General features: G+C 49.4%; 1 long non-coding RNA gene across 1 annotated transcript; it reads left to right on the forward strand.

Annotated features, from left to right (window-relative positions):
- The first annotated feature begins 6,197 nt into the window (after positions 1-6,197).
- LOC103790542 (uncharacterized) lies at positions 6,198-21,039 on the forward strand. Its single transcript, XR_004734360.3, has 3 exons — positions 6,198-6,374; positions 10,121-10,283; positions 20,876-21,039. It is a non-coding gene; the product is annotated as an uncharacterized LOC103790542 (long non-coding RNA).
- Positions 21,040-23,232: the final 2,193 nt, after the last annotated feature.

Here is a 23,232-nt window from a genome sequence, read left to right on the forward strand (position 1 = left end):
GGGAGGAGGCCCATGTTGGGAATGACTTGGGTATGATTTGGGAGGTTTCATTCGAGGACCCCAGAAAAAGCTGGGGCTCATAAAGGGCTGCTTGGAGCAGGTGGGATACCTGCCCCTCATTCAAGTTACTAATTTTTCATACTTTTAATAGAAACAGGGGTTCATTATGTTGGCCAGGCTGGTCTCAAGCTCCTGACCTCAGATGATCCACCCACCTTGGCCTCCCAAAGTGCTGGGATTACAGGCATGAGCCGCTTCGTCCAGCCTGTTGTTGTTTTAAATAAACCAACTTTGCTGAGATATCACTCACACTTTAGTGCACACCCATCACCGATTTTAGAGCATTTTCATCACCCCCTAAGGAAATTCTGTACTCAAGGCCAGGTACGGTGGCTCAAGCCTGTAATTCCAGCACTTCGGGAGGCCAAGATGGTAGGATCACTTGAGGCTGGGAGTTCAACCAGACCGTGCCACATAGTGAAAACCCGTTACTACAAAAAAACGTAGAAACTTTGCAGGGTGTGGTGCTCACCTGCGGTCTTACCTACTCAGAAAGCTGAGGTGGGAAGATCATTTGAGTCTAGGAGTTTGAGGCTGCAGTGAACTATTACTGAGCCACTGCACTCCAGCCTAGGTGACAGAGCAAGAGCTCATCTCTAAAGACAATTAAACAGAGAAAATTTGGCCAGGTGTGGTTGCTCACGCCTGTAATGCCAGCAGTTTGGGAGGTCAACATGGGTGGACCACAAGATCAGGAGATTGAGAACATCCTGGCCACATTGTAATACCCTGTCTCTACTAAAAAATACCAAAATTAGCTGGGTGTGGCACATACCTGTAGTTCCAGCTACTGCAGAGACTGAGGCAGGAGAATTTCTTGAATCTGGGAGGCAGTAGTTCCAGCTACTGTGGAGATTGAGGCAGAAGAATTCTTGAATTTGGGAGGCAGAGGTTGCACTGAGCCGAGTGCCACTGCACTTCAGCCTGGGTGACAAAAGCAAAACTCTGTCTAAAAAAAAAAAAAGTTAAAAATTTTAAAATTAGGCTGGGCACAGTGGCTTATGCCTATAATCCCAGCACTGTGGCAGGCTGAGGTGGGTAGATCAACTGAGCTCAGGAGTTCAAGAGATCAGCCTGGCCAACATGGTAAAATCCATCTCTACTGAAAAAAAATACAAAAATTAGCTGCATGTGGTGGCACACACCTGTAATGCCAGCTACTTGGGAGGCTGAGGTAGGAGAATCACTACCTCAGACACTCCCTGTTCTTCCTAGCAGCCTTGCCCCACCTCCATGGTCACAATTTGCGTGCCCTTATTTCCCTCCAAGTCTGAGAAACAGGGGTCACAGGGAGTTGACCAAGTGGAGGTGTCTCTGACAACACGTAGAGACTCCTCAGTAGGAAAGGAAGGGAGGGAGGAAAGGAAGAAGGAGGGCTGGAAGGAGAATGGGAAGTGTAAGTGCAAAGGGAATGGAGGAAGAAAGAAAGAGGAAGAGAAAGAAAGAAAAAAAAGAAAAAGAAAAAGGAAGAAAGGAAGGAAAGAGAAAGAAAGAAGAGAAGTGGGAAAGGAAGGGAGGGAGGAAGGAAAAAGGAAGGAGGGAAGGAAAGAAAGAAGGAAGAAAGGAGAAGGGGAAGTGGAAGGGGAAGGGAAGGGAGGAAGAAAAAAAGAAAGAGAAAGGAACGAATGAAGAAAGGAAAAAGAAAATAAGGAAAGAAAGAGAGGAGAGAAGTAGTGGAAGGGAGGCACGGAAGGAAGGGAGGGAGGGAGAGAGGGAGGGAGGGGTGTGTCACTAAGGTCAGGTGGAAAAGGTTGGGGCTGGGCTGGGAGGCAGGAGGTGGAAGTAAGCAAGGAAGGAGAGGAGTGGAAGCAGGGAGACACTTGAGGAAAGGCAAGAAGAGGATCGAGCAGCAGGAAGGTGCCAGGGTCTGGGCTGGGAGACAGGTGATGCCCTGTGGAGCCCCCATGTTGGGGCTGCTCTGAGGAGCCAGGGTGTGGCTGCAAGTGAGTAGTAGACGGTGACTGTGTGGCCACCCTCTAGTACTGAGGAGAAAGGGGTTGACAAGACTGGTGGTGGGAAGAGTCACTGGGGGTGGGGGAGCCCAGAGAGAGGGGCCCAAGTCCCAGAGAGCAGCTGCTCTCTCCCTCTGGTCTCTCATACTCTTTTCTGCACAGCTATTCTGGGACATTCCATGACTGGGGGAGTTCATGACTCTCCTCACCACAGCTCCTCATACCCAGCCCCCTTAGCGGACTGAGACCCTCACTACAAGCCTGGCCCAAGTGCCCAGAGTCACTCCCTCCTCCCCTTCTTTCTCCCTGCCCTGCAGTCAGGGGCTCATGGCAGTCCGGGATCCCCCAGTACATGCTGGCACTTGCCTTATTTTGAGACAGAGTTTCACTCTTGTTGACCAGGCTGGAGTTTGGAGGCAAAATCTCGGCTCATTGCAACCTCTGCCTTCTAGGTTCAAGCATTCAAGCAACTCTCCTGCTTCAGCCTCCTGAGTAGCTGGGATTACAGGTACCCACCACCACACCCAGCTAATTTTTGTACTCTTTGTAGAGACAGGGTTTCACCATGTTGGTCAGACTGGTCTCGAACTCTTGACCTCATGATCCTGCTGCCTCAGCCTCTCAAAGTGCTGAAACAACAGGTGTGAACCACCAAGCCCAGATAATTTTTTATATTTTTTTAGTAGAGCCAGGGTTTCACCATGCTGGACAGGTTGGTCTTGAACTCCTGACTTCAGATGATCCACCTCCCAAAGTGCTGAGATTACAGGTGTGAGCCACTGCACCCAGCTTTTGTTTTTGTTTTTCCTGAGATACAGTCTCACTCTGTTGCCCAGGCTGGCATGTGGGGTATGATCCTGGCTCACTACACCCTCCACCTCCTGGGTTCAAGCAATTGTCTTGGCTCAGCCTCCCTAGTAGCTGGGATTACAGGTTCACAGCACCATGTCCAGCTAATTTTTGTATTTCTAGTTTCACCACGTTGGCCAGGCTGGTCTCCAACTCCTGACCTCAGGTGATCCTCCTACCGTGGCCTCCCCAAGCGCTGGGATTACAGGCATAGGCCACTGTTCCTGGCCATACTTGGTGGTCTTTAATGAACACCCTCTGGGTGAGTGAGTGCCCACTGGGAGCTGCCAGGCCCACCCCGTGTCTGTGGGGACTGCCCATCCCCCACCACCTGCTGAGTTAGCTGAGCTTGTGTTCTTTCCCTTTTCTCCAGCTCTCTAGGGACTTCATGAAGCCCCCGTTCCCTACCCACCAGCCTGGGGCACAAGAATCCACTCTCCACAGTGTCCCTCACCTCTGGGACTTATGTATTGGTTTCGTGGTTTTCAAATGTCAGCAATTAATTTCCAGCTGATCACTGTTGCGACGACAGTGCATGTCCTTCTGGAAAAAACATGTCTCCATCAACACCTTGGTGCTGAAGGACCTGAGGGGCCCACTCTAAAGATCCATTAATTGCCAGAGAAGGAGTTTCCCATAATTAGAAAATCATATTCCTTAAAATTCCCCAAGTGCCTTTTCACTGAACAGCCCAAACCCATAGTCGTTTTACGCTTTGCAGAAAATTACAACATGAGGCTCTCCCAGATCCACATCACCCACACACTGAGGGAGCAGGTCCAGGACATTTTCAATAGGAAATACAGTGAGCAGTGGAACACCCCCGGGGGAGGGACACGCAGACACTGTGGACAGAGAAGTGGGAGGCTTCCCACTTCCAGCCGAAACTATTCACTCCCTTACACATATTTCTTGAGGATTTACTAAATGCCAGGCATGTCTCAGGCACTGGGGATACTGAGGTGAATGAAACAGGAACTGTACTCATGAGCCTTGCACCTGGGCAACATGGCAAAACCCCGTCTCAACCAAAAATACAAATATATTAGCCAGGTGCGGTGGTGCACTCCTGTGGTCCCAGATACTCAGGAGGGTGAGGCAGGAGAATTGCTTGAGCCTGGGAAGTAGAGGTTGCAGTGAACTGAGATCACACCATTGCACTCCAGCCTGAGCAACAGAAGTGAAACTGTATCCAAAAAAAAAAAAAAAGCCTGGGCTTGGTAGCTCACACCTACAATCCCAGCACTTTTGGAGGCTGAGGTGGGCAGATCATGAGATCAGGAGTTCAAGACCAGCCTGGCCAACTTAATGAAACTCCCTCTTTACTAAAAATACAAAAAATTAGCTGAGTGTCGTGGTGGCCACCTGTAATCCCAGCTACTCAGGAGGCTGAGGCAGGAAAATCGCTTGAACCTGGTAGGCAGAGGTTGCAGTGAGTTGAGATCGCCCTACTTCATTTTAGCCTGGGCAACAGAGTGAAACTGTCTTAAAAAAAAAAAAAAAGAGGAGCACAGGACATGGTAGCATGTTGGTGTGGCTTTTTCTTTCTTTTTTCTTTTCAGACAGTCTCTCTGTCACCCATGCTCGAGTGCAGTGGTGTGATCATGGTTCACTATAGCATCAAACTCCTGGGCTCAAGCAATCCTCAGCCTCCCAAGTGGCTGGAACCACAGGCATGCACCACCATGCCCAACTTTTTAAAAGAAATTCTTAGGAGAGACAGAGTCTTGCTATGTCCCCCAGGCTGAACTCAAAGTCTTAGACTCAAGTGGTCCTCCCACCTTGGCCTCCCAAAATGCTGGGATTACAGGCATGAGCCACCCTGCTGGCCTACTTTTTTATTTTCTGATCAAATAGCTCAGATTGTAATGCCTATATGTTTCCACGGTGCTACAACACTTTCACATGCCGTTCACTCTTCTGCATGGATGTCTTTACATCACATGCGTGAAATCCCATGTACACAGGCCCCACACTGCCTCTCACTGCTAACCAGTAGGACCCTGCCTCTCACCCACCGGGGAAGCCTTGGGCATCAGGTACCCGGTCCAAGTGCCCTACAAGTGATAAGAGTAACCCCTGCCCCATAAGCATCGAGGGGCTGCTCCCAGAAATCCTGTTCTGAAAGCCCTGCACCTTCGAGCTATCGCTCCAGCCTGATCCCCTAACACCCCGGCCGCCCTCCTACCACTCCAGCCCGCTCCCCTACCGCTCGGGCCACCCTCCTACCGCTCCAGCTCGCTCCCCTTCGACTGCGGCCACCCTCCTACCACTCCGGCCAGCCGCCTTCCTACCGCTCCAGCCCGCTCCGCTACAACTCCAAACGCCCTTCTAGTGCTCTGACCCCCTCCTACCACTCCAGCCCTCTCCCCTACCGCTCTGGCCACCCTCCTACCACTCCAGCCCGCTCTCCTACCGCTCCGGCTGCACTCCTACTGCTCCAGCCAACTCCCCTACCACTCCAGCTCACTCCCCTATGACTCTGGCGACCCTCCGACCGCTCCAGCTCACTCCCCTACGACTCTGGTGACCCTCCTACTGCTCCAGCTCACTCCCCTACGACACCAGCCACCCTCCTACCACTCCGGCCACCCTCCTACTCCTCTAGGCTGCTCCCCTACCGCTCCTGCCGCACTCCTACTGCTCCAGCCAGCTCCCCTACCGCTCCAGCCGCACTCCTACCCCTCCAGCCCACTCCCCTACCCCTCCGGCCGCCCTCCTACCGCTGCAGACCGCTCCCCTACCATTCTGGCCGCCCTCCTACAGCTCTAGCCCGCTCCCCTACGACTCCGGCAGCCCTCCTACTACTCCAGCCCGCTCCCCTACCGCTCGGGCCGCCCTCCTACCGCTCCAGCCCGCTCCCCTACCGCTCCGGCCGCCCTCCTACTGCTGCAGCCCACTCCCCTACTGCTCCGGCCTCCCTCCTACCGCTGCAGCCCACTCCCCTACCGCTCCGGCTGCCCTCCTACCACTCCAGCCGCTGCAGTTTCCATCACCACCACCCATTGCAGCGAGGCCAGCCACGGTACCGCAGGCTGCAGCCTCCAGCGAGCAGTAGGTGGCTCCGCCACCCCTTCTCCTGGTTCTCTAAGCCGGGAACACAGTGGCTCCGCAAGAAGATATGCATGCCTTATATACTGAGGTTTTTGCCCATGGTTCCTGGACTACATGTTCTGATTGGATGAGAGGAAACCTTTAGGCCTACTCTGATTGCGTTTTATTTTCATGCTCTGATTGGTTGTCCTCAGACTTGTTTTCATCCAATGAGACTGTGTAGTTCAGGAACCTCTGTGCATTAACCTCAGTATATAAATGGCTCTGTTGGGCAGGCACTCCATTCCAGGCTTTTCTGTGTCCATCGGCTGTGCTCCTCGGTGCTGGGCTTAGAGGAGTAGAAGACGGGAGAGCCAGCTGCTGCCTGCTGGAAGCTGGAGTCTGCAGTACTGCGGTTCGCCTTGCTGCAGCTCACCTCACTGTGGTTGGCGGTAGCCACGGAGTCATGCCCCTGGAGCGGTAGGAGGGGAAACAAGTTTGGGGCAAGGTGGGAGGGCTAAGGAGGGTGGTTATTGCCAAAGGGACAAAGAGGATGGCGAACAGGATAAGGTGTTGAAAAAAGACGGTGAGGAAAAGATGGTGGGAAAACTATTTTGGGGTAGATGGAAGGGAAAAATAGAGTGGCAAGTGAGAGGAGGAATGAGAGGATGGTGAGGGGAGAAGCAGGGGGCGAGGAAGAGGGAGAGAAGCTTTTGTGAAAAGATGGTGGGGAAACGTTTTTGGGTAGATGGAAGGGGAAAATGGAGTGGCAAGTGAGAGGAGGAATGAGAGGATGGTGAGGGGGGAAGCAGGGGGCGAGGAAGAGGGAGAGAAGGTCTGAAAAAATACGGGAGGAAAGAAGACGGTGGGTAAAAAGATTTTGGGCAGATGCAGAAGGGAAGAGGGGGACAAGTGGGAGAAGGAAAGGTGATGCAAAGAGGGAGGGGGAAGAGAAAGTGGGCAAGCAGGAGGGAGAGAAGGTTTTGCGAAAAGAAGGGGAGAAAATGTTTTAGGTGGATGAAGAGGGAAAAGAGGGTGGTGAGTGAGAAGGAGAAAAGGTTTTGCGAATAGGCAATGGGCAGGAAAGAAAGACGGTGCAGAAAGAAAAGACAGTGGATAAAGTGGATAGATGGAGGGGGAAGAGGGTGGCGAGTGGGAAGAGAAAAGAGGGGGTGGCCAGAGGGAGTGCAGAAAGAGGGATGGGAAAAAGTAGATGGGAAAAATAGCATAGAGGGCAAAAGACATGGCAAGCAGGATAAGGGGAAGAAGAGGGTGCATGGGAAGTGGGGAAGGCTTTGCAAAAAAGATGGTGAGGAAATGTTTTGGGATAGGTGGAGAAGGGAAAGAGGGTGGCAAGAAGGAAAGGAGAAAAAGACGATGGGGCAGTTTTGGGAAGATGAAGGGGGAAAGAGGGTGCTGAGCAGGAGTGGTGAGAAGGCTTTGGTAAAAGATGAGGGAAATGTTTTTGTGTAGATAGAGGAGCAAATGGGATGAGAGTGAGGCAGGGAAGAGGGTAGGAAAGAAAGGAAGAAAGCACAGTGGGGGAAAACGGTGTAGAAAAGTTTTGGGGTAGATGGGTGGGGAAAACTGTAGTGAGCAAGAGAGTAGAGAAGTCTTTGTGAAATGACAGTGGGGAAAAATGTGGAAAAAGTTTTGGGGTAGATGGAGAAAGAAAAAGGCTGGTGAGAGGGAGGGGCCAAAGGCTGTTGGGAAAAGAAGATGGAAAAATAATGCTGGGGGACAAAGGGTTTGGGTAGATCTTTTTCTGATTTTTAAATAAGGTTATTTGCATTTTTTGCTTTGGAAAAGTTTGAATTCTTTATATGTTTTCTGTATTAGCCGCTTGCCTGATGGCATAGTTTGCAAATTCTTCCGTATTCTGAATTTTCTTCATTCCGATTGCTTCCTCCACTTTGCAGAAGCTTCTATGTTTAATGCAATTGCATTTGATGCTTTTTGCTTTTGTTGCTTGTGCTTTTGATGTGTATTTGAAAATCCCTTGTCCTAACCAATTTCATGAGGGATTTATACTGTTTTCTTCTCTAGTAGTTTCATAGTCGCAGGTCCTACATTTAAATCTTTGTTTTGAGTAGATTTTTGTATTTGGTAAGATAACGGTCTAGATTTATTCTTGACGGTTTATTATGTATGTGTTGTGTTTTCCTAGCACAGTTTATTGAAGACTGTCTGCTCCAAGGGTGTGTTTTTGGTGCCTTTGCTAAAAATGAGTTGACTGTAAATGCATGAATTTATTTCTGAGTTCTCTATTCTGTTTCATTTGTATATGTCTGTCATTCCGCTATGTCTGTGTGTCTCTGTCTGTCCCTTGCCACTTTTATGGCCAGTACCATGCTGTTTTTGTTACTAAAGATTTATAATACATTTTAAAATCAGGTATTGTGATGTTTTCAGCTTTTTTCTTTTTGTTCGTGATTCTTTTATCTATCTGAGATATTTTGCATTTCTGTGTGAATTTTAGGATTTTTTTTCTGTTTCCATGAAGAATGTCTTATGTAATTTCACATGGATTGCATTGATTCTGCAGATCACATTGGGTGATAGATATTTTAATGTATTGTTCTAGTGCTTGGACATGGGCGATCTTTCCATTTACACGTGTCTGTTTTGATATCTTGTCTCTTTTATAATTTTCATTGCGGGATCTTCCAACTTTTTTGTTATGTTTAGGTTTTTTTTTGGGTGGTAGAAGTAATGAAACAGCTTTCTTGAATTATGAAGGAATGTTGAATTTTATTTTTTTTCAGCATTACTGAAATGATATATTTTTTCTTGATTTACTGAATGTGATGTGGCACATTTACTTATTTGGGTTTATTGAATTACCCTCATATTTCTCAGATGAATCCCGCTAAATCATGGCAGATGATCTGCTTATTGTCTTGTCAAATGCAGTTTTCAAATAGTTGGTTGAGGATTTTTTGCATCTGTGTTTATCAGGGATATTTGCCTGTGGTTTGCTTTTTTGTGTTGTGTTTTGGTCTGGTTTTTGTACCAGGGCTGGCCTCATAGGACAAGTTTGGAAGTGTTCCTTCCTCTTTATTTTTGGGGGAATATTTTGAGTATATTTGGTATTAGCTCTTTTAAAAACATTTCATTGAATTCAGTAGTAAAACCCTGATTCTTGTGCTTTTCTTTAATGGGAGACTTTTTATTACTACTTTAATTGCATTACCCATAATTGGTCTGTTGTATGTTTCTTATTTTTCTATCATTCTCTCCACACCAGCCAAGGGAAGCAGCGGAGGCCCCAGCAAGTGGCCACACTAGCTGCTGCCCTTCTCTCTGGCCACTGACACATCTGGTTTATCTCACTATCCCCAGGTGTCATGTGGGGGGCAGAGTGTAGCCTTCCCTGACCTAGGAATGCACCAACACAGGGCTCCAGGGTGAACCCAGAGTTGGGGCTGCAGCTAGAACTTCAGGGAAGGAGAGGACCCTGACCTCTTACTTCCTGGTTCCAGTGGTGAGGTTCCAGGAGTGTGGCCAGAGTGGGCCCACTCAATGTTGTGTAATAACAGGACAGAGAAGACAGCAGCCTTCAACACTTCACATGAAAATGTGGCATAAGAACCACTGATCAATCCAGTCTTGGCCAGAAAGGCATTGCCATTGTTGAGAGAGCCACTGTCTGAATGCCTGTAGTTATGTATGTATGAAATATATACATATATATAATGCTGTTTGGCTTACGGTGTCTAAAATATTTACCATCTAACGTGTCATAAGAAATGTTTGCCTCTCCCAGTGCTACCTGCTTATGGTTGTGCATGACCCTGTAAAGATTTAACCACTTTTAATAACAATAAACAATATTACCTACCATTTACTAAGGCTCAGAAATGTTTAGTAACTTGCCTAAAGTCACACAGCTAGTAAGTGGCATAGTGGGATCTTGCAGTGACAGTTTGGAGGGAGAGGAGAATAAGTGATAGACTTGATTACTGCCATGCAGATGCAGGTGGCCCCCTGGACTTCAGCTTCTCCAGGTCCGTGCATAACTCCAAAACTGCCAGGCAGCTCTGTGACCCCAATATCTCCTCATGAGGTTGCTCTGGGATGGCTGCCAAAGCTTCTTTTTAATAAAAATCCTCATGAGAACACTGCGACCAGAGCTTCTATGTTTCTGGCATTTTCCTTCCCATGGGGCCGCCCAGCCTCAGACCTTCTTTTGTAACTTGGCTAACTCCTTTCTGGTTTCCTCCTAGACTTTACCTTGTGGGTTCACAGGGGAGACTACTGTTGCTAAACCCTGCTGAGCGTCATTTCTGGTGGGCAGAGTTGACAAGCCACCTGCTTCTTCACTACTCCTGACTCATCTCTGCAGAGCAGACACACCTCACTTTTTGGGCATCACTGAAGAATGTTCTGGTAAGTACGTTTTTCAGGAATCAAAGCTTACTGCTCAGAACACTCAACTTTAGACATTTGAAATTATTTTGCACATTAAATCTTTTTTTTTGTAAAAGATGGAGTTTTACTCTTACTGCCAAGGCTGGAGTGCAGTGGCACAATCTCAGCTCACTGCAAACTCTGCCTCCTGGCTTCAGGCAATTTTCTTGTGCTAGCCTCCTGAGTAGCTGGGATTACAGGTGCCTGCCACCACACCCAGCTAAGTTTTACATTTTCCGTAAAGACAGAGTTTCACCATGTTGGTCAGGCTGGTCTTGAACTCCTGAGCTCAGATGATCCACCTGCCTCAGCTTCCCAAATTGCTGGGTCTGTACTATGGCCAGGTCCAAGACAGGACCCAACCAAGTCTAGGGTGACAGCCAGGGCAGGGTCAAACCTAGGGTGTGGCCTAGACAGAGACAAGGCAGGCAGAGCAGGGCCAGGGTGATGCCAAGGCAAGGGAAAGGACAGAGAATGGCCAGGGCAGTGCCAGAACAAGGGTAAGGACAGTGCAGCTTCATGGCATGGCAAGAGTCCAGGGAAGTGGTCAGGGCCATAGCAGCACCGGCAACAGGGCTGGGTCTAGGACAGTGACAGCCAGGGTCAGGGCCAGAGTAGTGCAAGACCAGGGTAATTCCAGGCATTTCAGGGTCAGGACAGGGTCAGGACCAGGACAGAACCAGGTAAGGCCTTAAGCAGGGAAAGGCCAGGGACGGGTCTAGGTTAGGGTCAGGTCAGGGCCATAACAGAGGGGCAAGGCTAGGGAAGGACCTGAGCAGGATAAGGGCCAGGGTCAGGGCCAGGAATTATTTTGCACATTAAATCTTTTTTTTTTTTGTAAAAGAAAGAGTCTTACTCTTACTGCCAAGGCTGGAGTGCAGTGGCACAATCTCAGCTCACTGCAACTTCTGCCTCCCGGCTTCAAGCAATTTTCTTGTGCTAGCCTCCTGAGTAGCTGGGATTACAGGTGCCTGCCACCACACCCAGCTAAGTTTTACATTTTCAGTAAAGACAGAGTTTTTGACAGGGCTGTGACAGAGCAGGGTCATGGTGGATCAGGAACAGAGCTGGTTCATAGACAAAACAGGACCAATGTCAAGGTAGAGTCAGGCTAGTGCCAGCTCGTACCAGGGCTGAGAAAGGGTCAAGGCATATCGAGGGCAGGACCAGGACCAGGGAAGAGCCAGGAAAGTGTAGGATAGGGCATTGGCATAACTGGGCTGTTGCAGGGCCATTTCAGTGCCAAGACAGGGCAGAACAGGGCAGGATGATGGTAGAGCCAGGACAGGGACAATCCAAGGCCGAACCAGGTCAATTCAGCACCTGGATACCTCCAAGTCCTGTTCATGACAGGGCAAAACCAGGGTAATACCAGGCCAAAGTATAGGACCAGGGTCAGGTCCAGAGCAGGGCCTAGTAAAGGCTAGGTTAAGGGACAATGGCAGGGTCTGGGGGCTGAGGACAGAGACAGGACATGTCAGGGAAGGGCGGTTTAAGACAAGGGCTATACTAGGACAAACCAGGCCTAGGGCCTTGGCAGAGTCATGACAGGTCCTTGGAAGGGCCAGGGACCAGGGAAGGGTCAAGGTCAGCATAAGGGCAGTGATAGGGTCAGGGATATGGCAATGATGGGGCAGAACCATGGCGGGGCAGGTCCAGAGCCAGTCCATAGAGAGGGTAGAGAATAGCCAAGGCAGGGTTAGGGCAGGTATAGGGAGGGACCAGGGCCAGGACATAACCAGGGAAGGGTAAGCCAGGGAAATTACATGACTAGGCTAATGCAGGGCCAGGTCAGTCCTGGAAGAGAGCAGAGCAGGCAAGGCCATGGTGGGGACAGGGAAAGGATGGGCCATGGCAAGGACGGGACCCATCAGGCACATGAAATGTCCAAGTCCAGGTCACGGTCACAACAGGACCAGGACTATGACCTCTGACAGCCTGGGGTCATGTCAGGACCAAGGTCAGGACAAAAATCAGGGTCAGATGAAGGCATGGCCAGCCCAGTTCCAGGGAAGAGGCAGTGCATGCTGGGGCTGGGCCAGTGTAGCACAGGGCCAAAGAAAGGCCAGAGTAGGACAGGGACAAGTCAGGGTCAGGACTATGTCAGGACTGGTGGCAGGGTCAGAGCCATGGTAGGACCAGAGACAGGGCCAGAGCAGATCCTGGACATGGATAGGGTTGGGCAGGGCAGGACCAGAGTAGTGCAGTGCCCAGTCAGAGTTGGGTCAGGGCAGGATAGGGCCCGGGCAGAGCAGTAGTAAGGTAGCACAGGGTATTGCCAAAAGCAGGGAATGGTCATAGCAGGGGCAGGCCTAGGAACAGGGCCAGGGCAAGCACTGGGCCAGGGTATGGTGGGGCAAATACAGGCCCAGGTTAGAGGATGACAGAGTAGAGCCAAGGCAAGGCCAGGGAGAAGGCACACTCAGGGACAGGGTCAGGCCAATGCAGAGAGGGCCGATGAAGGGTCAGTGTAGGGTGAGGGCAAGACCAGGACATGGTGGGACAAGGAAGAGCAAGGGAAGGGCCAGGGTCCAGACCAGGGCAGGCTTAGGATCTGGATAAGGACAGAGTAGCACCATTGCAGGGAAGGGCAAGACAGGGCTAGAGCCTGACCATAGAGAGGGCAGGGGAAAAGCCACATCAGGGTCAGGGCAAATCCAGGAAGGGGCTAGGGCAGGCCAGAACCAGGGTACAACCAGTGTAGGGCAAGACTGGGTAATGGCATGACTGGGCTATGGCAGTGCCAGGAAAGGGCAGAACAGGCAGGACCTTGGTGAGTCAAGGGCAAAAACAAGACAAGGCAGGATCAGGATAAATCAAGTCCTGGACATGTCCAAGACCAGGTCAGGACCAGAAGGGGACCAGGACCATAACCATTGGAAGGCCAGGGGCCATGGCAGGACCAGAGTCAGGACGAGGGACAGGGTCAAGGCCAGTGCATGTCCAGGAAAGGGACAGGATAGCACATGGCCAATATAGGGCCAGAGTGGGGCCAGATTAGGGTAGGGCACTGCAGGGCCAGAGTCCAGGGCAGGGGCAGTGCCAGGCTGAATGCCAAAGCCACCTTCATAGCTGCTCCCAGAAAGAATCAGGGCTAGGATGTGGCAGAGCCATTGCAGCAGTGGGCCAAGGAAAGACCAGGTCAGGTAGAGCCAGTGCTGGGCAGGGATGAAAGCATTGCCAGGGACAGAATCAGGGCAAGGCAAGAGGAAGGGCCGGACAAGAACCAACTCCTTGTCAGCACTATGGCTGAATGAGTGGTAGGGTAAAGACCATTGCCTGGTGTGGATAGGACCAGGACCAGGTCAGAATCTTCCTATTGGCAGGGCAGGGCAACGAAAGTGGCAGTGCCCAGTCAGGACTGTGCGAGGGCAGGGCCAGAGCCAGGGAAAGGTCAGGACCAGTTCAGAACAGGGCAGGAATAGGGTAGTGCAGAGTGATAGTGAATCCTAGTGATAGGGCTGAGTCAGGGTTACATCAAAGACAAGATCAAGGAAGGAAGAAGGAGATTCAGGGCCAGGACACAACTAGGGTAGGGTTAGGAGGGCAGTGGTAGTGCTAGGCTATGGCAGGGCCAGATCAGTGCTGTGACAGAGCAGAATCAGGCCAGGCTAGCACAGAACAAAGGCAGGCCTGGTACAATGAAGGGACAGGTTCCCGACCATGCTCATAGGAGCTCCAGGGATGGGCCAGGCTTGGGACCAGCACCAGGAACGGGCAATTTCAGGAACAAGGAAAAGAAACAGCAGGACCAGGGTCAGGACCAGTGGTCAGGGCTGGGACCACATCTGGTTTAGGGACCAAGTAAGGGCCAAAGCAGGGCTGGGCAAAGAGGTGAGACAAGGACCATGGTGAAATCAGGGCCAGGGTAGGACTAAGACAACACAGGGCCAGGACAAGGGCCGGAGCAAGGGTAGGGCCACAGAGAAGGCAGGACCAGGGAAAGTCCAGAGCAGGGGCAGGGCTAGGGCAGAATGAGGACCAGGACAAAGCAAAGGAAGGGACAGCATAGGCCAAGGCTAGGATAGAGCCAGGGCAGAGCTAGGATAGCTTAGGGCATGGCCAAAAGTAGGGCAGAGCCAAGCAAGGGCAAGAGTAGGAACAGGGCCAGGACAAGCACTGGGCCAGGGTATTGTGTAGCCAGTATAGGGTCAGGGTCAGACCAGGACAGGACTAGGGCTATGCCAAGTCAGAGAGGGCCAGTGCAGGATCAGTGCAAGGTTAGGGAAAGGCCAGGGTGTGCAAAGGCACAGAAGAGAAAGGGAAGATCCAGACAGGGCTGGGGAAAGGGAAGGTAGGGTCAAGACCTGGATGAAGGACAGGGGGCCAGAGGTATGGCAGGGTCAGGCCCCCAGCTAAATAAGGGCAGAACCATGACAGGGCAGGACCAGAGACAGGTCATAGATGGGAGAGGGCAAAGCCTAGGCAGGGTCAGTGCACATCCAGGGAGTCGTTATGTGTCTGGGCAGGGCAGAGGCATAACCAGTGCAGTGTAAAACAAGGTAATGCCATACCTGGGCCATGGAAGTTCCAGGAAAGGGCAGTATATGCAGGGCCTTGATAGACTAGGGCAGAGACAGGTCCAGGAATGGCTGGGACAAATCAGGCTCAAGACATGTCCACGTCCAGGTCAGGGCCAGAACAGGACCAGGCCAGTGACCACTGGCAGGCTGGGTGCCATGACAGGACCAGAGTCAGCAGGAGCAGCAGGGCTAGAATCAAACCATGGCAAGCACAAGTACAGGGAAGGTACAGGGTATCACATGGCCAAGACAAGGATAGGGTAGGGCCAGGGAAGTGGGTAGAGCAATGCCTAGTCAGGACTGGATGAGGGCAAACTGGGGCTGGGTCATGGTTAGGGAATAAACAAGGGCAGGGTCACAGCTAGGGACATGACGGGGCCAGGAGAGGTCCAGACATGGGGAAAAACCAGAGCAATGCTGGGGACATGGCAGGATCAGACCTTGAGAAAAGGTAAGGTTAGACAAGCTCAGGGCCGAGGCAAGCCAGGGCTAAGGTAGCACAGAAGCAAAGCAAGGCAGACAGTATAGGGTGAGGACAGTGTCAGGGTATGGCAGGGCAGCGACAGAGATACCCAGGGCTGGTACATGGACAGCAGGGCCCACAGCAAGGCAGTGTCAGGGAGGGGCTAAGACAGGGGCAAGGCCAGGTCACAATTACAACCAGGGTAGTGTAAGACCAGGGCTGGATATGGTCAGTGTAGGGAGGGCCATGTCAGGCTAGGATAAGCTAAGGGCAATGTCAGCGTTGAGGCAAGACTAGGATAGCACAGGACCAAGGTAGCGTCAGAGAAGGGCAGGGCCCAGGCAGAACCAGGAAATGGCAGGGCCAGCATAGCAGAGAGACAAGGAAAGGCTAGGGCAGGTAGTGGCCAGGGCAGGGCCAGAAGCAAAGTAAGAATGACAGGCATGAATGAATGAAAGGGCAGGACCAGGCCAAGTCAGAGTCAGGGCTATGGCAGGGTGAGGACCATGGGCAAGTCAGGGCCCAAACAGTATTAGGGTTAGAGCAGCACCCTGGCATGGGAATTGTAGGGCAGGGCACTGGGGAGTACAGTGCCCAGTTGGCTGGGCTGGGGCAGGACCTGGGTGGGTCATGGTCAGGGAAAAACCAGGGACAGGGTCACAGCCAGAGACATGATAGGACCAAGGCTAGGGCCAAAAGCAGTGCAGAATCAAGGCCAAGACAGGAACGTGGCAGTACCAGGGCTTGGCACAGGATAAGGTCAGGATGAACTGGGGACCAGGTCAGGGCAGAGCTAGGGTAGTGCAGAGCCAAGAGAAGGCAAAATCAGTATAAAGCAAAGACAGTGCCCAGGGATGGCAGGGCAGGGACAGGGAATACCAGGGTTGGGAAATGGACAGGAGAGGACCCACAACAAGTCAGGGCCAGAAAGGGGCCATGACAAGGGCAAGGGCAGAGAATGACCAAGGAAAAGGCAGGGCCATGGAAAGGTGAAGGCAACGGGTGGGGAGGGCCAGGGAAAAGGCCATGGCTGAGGCAGGACTAGGATAGCACAAGGCAGAGGCAGGTCCTGGGAATGGCAGAGCAAGACATCGCCAGGTTTGAACCACGGTATGGCAGGGCCAGATCAAAGTCAGGTCTATGGCATAAACAGAGCAGGGTCAGCTCCGTACTGTAGCCAGGGAAGGTCCAGGGACAATGCAGGGATAAAGAGGGGTCGGGGTGATTTGTATTATGCTATAGCCCCCTAATTTTAGTAATACTGCAGCAAGTACTATTGAGCCAGCAATAGGGGCTTCTACATGGCCTTTGGGAAGCCATGGGTGAAGTCTGTATAGACGTATTTTGAATATAGAAGCCATCATATATGACAACAATGTGGTATTATTAATTCAAGAAGATAATTTTTGGGTTATATTTGTTGTTTAGTATATTTAGTGATGAGATGTTTTGGGTATAAAGGAGTGTAATAAGTAAGAGGAGGGATCCCCCTAGTGTATGAAATAAGAAATACGAGCTTGCACTAAGGCGTTCTGGCTGATACCCTCAGCAGGTAGTGATGATTAGAGTGGGGATTAATGTAGCTTCAAATAGAATATAAAATATAATTAGGTCTGTGGCTGTGAATGCTATAATTAGAAAAATCTGTAGAAGAATTAGTGTGGAAATACAGAGCTATTTGGGAAAGAATCAGTGGCTACGTGATGTTGAGTAGCTAGAATTATAAGGGGTAGTAATCAGCTGTTAAAATTAGAAGAGGGGATGTTAATGGGTCTGAAAGGAAAGGTAGTGAGAGGCTGCGTGGGTTGTTGTTGGGTTGGCAAAAGTGTAATAGTGCAAAGAGGCTAATAAATAAGCTATGGGTGGCTGTGTTGATTCAGATTGTTATTTTTTAAGAGTCATGTTACTGGTAGTAGTATGATATCCCAAATTTTGGGGATAATATTTTTTATATTTTTTAAATTATTTTTTAGGGTGTACAGAATATAACTTTTTTTATTGTTCCATTATACAATTTTACCTTTCTTTGGAATCTCCAATTGTCATAGTGGCAGAAAATTAGTCATGGTCATTTCTCGGTAAATTCAGGCATTTTACATTTAAGCTTAGTTAATTAAGAATTGTTCTTTTTTCTTAGTCTGGCTCCTAGGCTTGGAGATATACTTTATATCTCAGTCTCAGGGAGAGGTGTCTGCTCCCCAGACCTCCAGGTGGAAGTGTGTCACTGCCACTTCTGCACCTGCATCCCCAAACTTTATCTGGAGAATTCAATAATAGGCTCTCATACTTCTTTACATCTAACCCCTAAGTAGGATACAGGGATATTCCTTCTTGGAGACCATGACTGCTTTTATCATTACTTCCGCCCCATTTCACCTCTTCCCTCAACTCAGCTTTATCTTGTCTGGGGTTGGGAAGAGTGTAAAGAAAACTGATCGAGCCAATATACTATTTGTTCAATTTTTGGATCTTATGTCTGAGTTGAGAACTCTTGTCTTAAAACTCAAGAATTTTGCATATTTCTTCACTGATTCCACTGTGACAGCTTCCTTAAACAATGGATATCTTGCATCTATTCCCCCAAATGGTAATTGGAGGAGGAATCCAGAGAAAAGGGAGTGTGGGATGGGGAAACCATAATTGGTGAAACCTCACATATTATCCCAGCTATATAAGAGATAGAGGATGTGAGAAAGATAAACCAAATATTAGCAGAGTTCACACCCAGGGCATAAGACGAAGAGAAGAAGGAAAAAGATTTTGGTTTTACATCTTTCCACATTGCTTAATTTGTTTTTACAATAAACATGTATTTTTTTGGAAATGAGTTTAATTAGTCTAAAGTTTAGCGAAATGGTGAAATGGCTGGGTGAAATGGCTCACATCTGTAATCTCAGCACTTTGGAAGGCTAAGGCTGAAGGATTGCTTGAGCCCAGGAGTTTGCGACCAGCCTGCATAACATAGTGAGATCCCACCTCTACAATACATTTAACAATTAGCCAGGCGTGGTGGTGTGCACCTGTAGTTTAAGTTCTGCACATGGCTTAGGTTGTATGTGTTGGAAATTGTGACTAGTAGGGCTACGCCTATTGCAGCTTCACATACAGCAAATACTAGAAGGACAATAGGTATTAGGAACTCAAACTCAGTAGTTTGAGTTCTTTGTTTTGTGTATTAACCCCTTTCCTGAGGCATAGTTTGCAGATACTTCCATATTCTGGATTGTTTCCGCATTCTTCTGATTGCTTCCTCTACTTCACAGAAGTTTCTAATTTGAATGTAATTGTATTCGGTTCTTTTTGCTTTTGTTGCTTGTGCTTTTGATGTCTATTTGAAAATCCCTTGTCCTAACGAATTTCATGAAGCACTTAAGCTGTTTTCTTCTCTAGTAGTTTCATAGTTTCAGGTCCTACATTTAAATCTTTATTTTGAGTAGGTTTTTGTATTTGGTAAGATAACGTTCTAGATTTATTCTTGTACATGTGGGTGTTGTGTTTTCCTAGCAGTTTATTGAAGAGATTGTCTTTTCCAAAGGTGTGTTCTTTGTGCCTTTGTTAAAAATGAGTTTCCTGTAAAGGCATTAATTTATTTCTGAGTTCTCTATTCTGTTTCATCTGTGTATGTCTGTCTGTCATTCTTCTATGTCTGTCTGTCTCTCTCTGTCTCTCACTTGCACCTTTTTTGGCCAGTATTATGCTGTATTTGTTACTATAGATTTGTAATATATTTTGAAATCACGTATGTTGATGCTTCTAGCTTTTTTCTTTATATTCATGATTCTTTTGTCTATCTGAAGTATTTTGGATGTCTGTAAATTTTAGGTTGCTTTTTTTCTATTTCTATGAAGAATATCTTGTAATTTCATGTGGATTGCATTGATTCTGTAGATCTCACTGGTAATGCACATTTTAACATTCTTCATAGTGCTTGGACATGGGATATATTTCCATTTACATGTGCCTGCTTTAATACTTTCATCTGATTTATAGTTTTTCTTGTGGGATCTTCCAACTCTCTGGTTATCCCTAGGTATCTTTTGTTGGTGGCAGCAGTAATAAAATAGCTTTTTTGAATTTTTATTATGAAGGAATGTTGAATTTTATGTTTTTCAGCATCTACTGAAATGATTATATGGTTTTTTTCTTGATTTGTTGAATGTGATGTGGCATATTTATATATCTGTGTTTAGTGAATCATTCTCCTATTTCTCAGATGAATCCCACTTCATCATGGCAGATGATCCTTTTGTTGTCTTGTCAAATGCAGTTTTCATGTATTTTCTTGAGGATTTTTTATATCTGTGTTCATCAGGTTTATTTGCCTTTTTCTTTTTTGTGTCTTGTTTTGGTCTGATTTTTGTACCAGAATAGTGCTGGCCTCATAAAACAAGTTTGGACATATTCCTTCCTCTTCATTTTTGGGGAAATATTTTGAATAAAATTGGTATTAGCACTTTTAAAAATGTTTCATTGAATTCATCAGTAAAACCATGATTCTTGTGTTTTTCTTTGACAGGAGACTTTTCATTACTACGTAAATTGCATTACCCATAACTGGTCTGTTCAGGTTTCTTATCTTTCTATCATTCTATCCACACCAGCCCAGGGATGCAGGGGAGTCCCCAGCGAGTGGCCACACTAGCTGTTGCCTTTCTCTCTGGCCACTGACGCATTTGGTTCATTTTGGCATCCCCAGGTGTTCTAAGTGGGGGGCACAGTGTAACCCACACTGGTCTGGGAGTGCACAAACACGGCTCCTGGGTGAGCCCAGAGCTGGGGCTGTAGCTAGAACTTCAGGGCAAGAGAGACCCCTGGCCTCTCACTTCCTGATCCTGGTCCTGAGGTTTCAGGAGTGGGGCCAGAGTGGGCTCACTCAGTGTTGTGTAATGACAGTACAGAGAAGGCAGCAGCCTTTGACACTTCACATGAAAATGTCACATGAGAAGGACCACTGATCAATCCAGTCTTGGCAAGAAAGTCATTGCCATTGGCGAAAGAGCCCGTGTCTGAGTACTTGTAGCTGTGTATGTATGAACTATATACATGTATATTTGTAATGCTTGTTGGCTTACAGTGTCTAAATATTTATCATCTAATGCATCAGAAGAAATGTTTGCCTTTCCCAGTGCTAACTGATAATGGCCATGTGTGACCCTATAAAAATGTAGCCATTTTTGATAACAATAAACAATAATATTAGCTGCCATTTACTGAGGCTCAGAAACATTAAGTAACTTGCCTAAGGTCACACAGCTAGTAAGTGACAGAGCAGAATCTTACAGTGACAGTTTGGAGGGAAGAGGAGAATAAGTGATGGACTTGATTCCAGCCATGCAGACGCAGGTGGCACCCTGGACTTCCGCTTCTCCAGGGCCGGGCTTAACTCCAGAACTGCCAGGCAGCTGTGTCACCCCATCTCTCATGAGCTTGCTCTGGGATGGCTGCCAAAGCTACTTTTTAATTACAATCCACTTGAGAACACTGGTCAGAAGCTTCTGTCTCCCTGGCATTTTCCATCCTGTGGGGCCTCCCAACCTTAGGAGTTCCTCTGTAACATGGCTAACTCCCCTCTTGTTTCCTCCTAGACTTTACCTTGTGAGTTCAGAGGGGAGACTGCTGTTGCTAAGCCCTGCTGAGCATAATTTCTGGTGTGGCAGAGTTGACAAGCCGCCTGCTTCTTGACTACTTCTGACTCATCTCTGCAGAGCAGACACACTTCACTTTTTGGACATCACTGAAGAATGTTCTGGTAAGTAAATTTTTCAGGATTCAAAGCTTACTGCTCAGAACACTCAGCTTTAGCAACCTGGAACTATTTTGCCCATTAAAATCTGGGCTCACTGCAACCTCCGCCTCCCAGGTTCAAGCAGTTTTCTTGTGCTAGCCTCCTGAGTAGCTGGGATTACAGGTGCCTACCACCACGCCAAGCTACATTTTATATTTTCAGTAAAGATAGAGTTTCACAGCATTGATCAGGCTGGTCATGAATTTGTGACCTCAAGTGATCCATCTGCATCGGCATCCCAAAGTGCTGGGTCTGTGCTGTGGTCAGGTCCATGACAGGACCCAGCCAACTCTTGAGTGATGGCCAGGGTAAGGTCAAACCTAGGGTAGGGCCAAGGCAGAGGCAGGACTAGGATGGTACCAAGACCAAGGAAAGGACAGGGAATGGCCAGAGTAGGGACAGGACAGGGGCAAGGATAGGGCAGGTTCATGGCATGGCCAGGGTCTGGGGACAGGGTCAGGGCCATAGCATCACCAGCAACTGGGCTGCGGCTAGGGCAGTAACAGTGCCAGAGTCAGGCCCAGAACAGTGCAAGGCCAGGGTAATGCCAGGCACTTCAGGGTCAGACAGGATCAGGACCAGGGAAGAACCAGGGAAAGGCCTCAAGCAGGGCAGGACCAGGACCAGGATCTAGGTTATTGCCAAGGCAGGGCCATAACAGAGGGGCAAGTCCAAGGAAAGGCCAGAGTAGGTTAAGGATCAGGACCAGGGTGGGGGAAGGGCCAGGACTGTCACAAGGCAAGATTGTGGCAGGGCATGGCCAGAGCTGGTTCATAGAAAATGCAGGGACAATGCTATAAGGTAGGGCCAGGGCTGAGGAAAGGACAGTGAAAATCAAGGGTGGGACCAGGGCCAGGGCACAGGTAAGGCAGGGTAGGTCAGGGCATTGGTACGACTGGGAGGTTGCAGTGTCATTTCACTGCCAAGACAGGGCAGAGCAGGGAAAGACGATGGTAGGGCCAAAGTAAGGACAAGCCAAGGCTGGGCCAGGTCAATTCAGGGACAGGATACCTCCAAGTCCAGTTCAGGACCATGGCAGATTCAGGGCTATTGCAAGGCAAAGTGTAGGACCAGGTCTGGGCTAGGGCCAGGTCCCATGCAGGGCCTAGTCAAAGCTAGGTTAAGGGTCAAGGTAGGGCCAGGTCAGGGTCTAAGCCAGAGTAGGCCAAGGGCAGGGCTAGGGCAGGGTGAAGACACAGCCAGGGCACAGCAGGGAAGGGTGGTTCAAGACAAGGGCTATACCAATACAGAGCAGGACCAGGTCCTTGGTGTGGACCAGGGAAGGGTCAGGGTCAGGCCTGGATAAGAGCAGGGTTATGGTCAGGGATATGGCAGGAACAGGGCAGGACCATGGTAGGGCAGATACGGAGCCAGTCCATACAGAGTAGAGAAAAAGTCAAGGTAGGGTGAGGATAGATCCAGCAGGGACAAGGTCCAGGGCACAACCATGGTAGGATAGGCCAGGGTAGTGACACTACTGGATCATGGCATGGCTAGGTCAGTCTTGGGAGAGAGCAGAACAGGCAAGGATGTGGTGGAGACAGGGCAGGGAAGGGCCAAGGCAAGGATGGGACAAATCAGGCTCATGACATGTCCAAGTACAGGTCACAGCAAGAACAGGACAAGGATCATGAGCACTGGCAAGCCTGGGGTCATGTCAGGACCAACGTCAGGACAAAAGGCAGGGTCATAGTGAAGGCATGGCCAGCCCAGGTCCAGGGAAGGTGTAGGGCCTGCTAGGGCCAGTGTAGTACAGGGACAAGGAACGGGCAGGGCAGATAGGAGTCAGAGCAGGGGCAGGGACAGGGAAGGCCAAGGGTAAGGAAAAGGCCAAAGAAGTGCCAGAGATAAGCAAGCCAGGGAGGGTTGAAGGCAAGAACGGCTAGTTCAGAACCTGAGTCAGAGGAGGCCAAAGGCAGGGCCAGGACTGAGCAAGACCAGAGTAGGGAGGGACACATCAAGCCAGGGTAGGGCTAGGGCAAGGTTAGGGACAAGTTAGGACTAAAATAGCACAGGACCAAGACAGAGCTAGTGCCAGGGCAGAACCAGAGAATGACAGGGCCAGGTCAGGGTCAATTCAATGGCATGGGCAGTGTCAGCACATTGCTATGGGCAGGGAAGGTAAATGCAGAGCCAAGGAGGGGCCAGGGTCAAAGC

Source organism: Callithrix jacchus, chromosome 15 (genome assembly GCF_049354715.1).
Source record: "Callithrix jacchus isolate 240 chromosome 15, calJac240_pri, whole genome shotgun sequence".
Taxonomy (NCBI): Eukaryota; Metazoa; Chordata; class Mammalia; order Primates; family Cebidae; genus Callithrix; species Callithrix jacchus.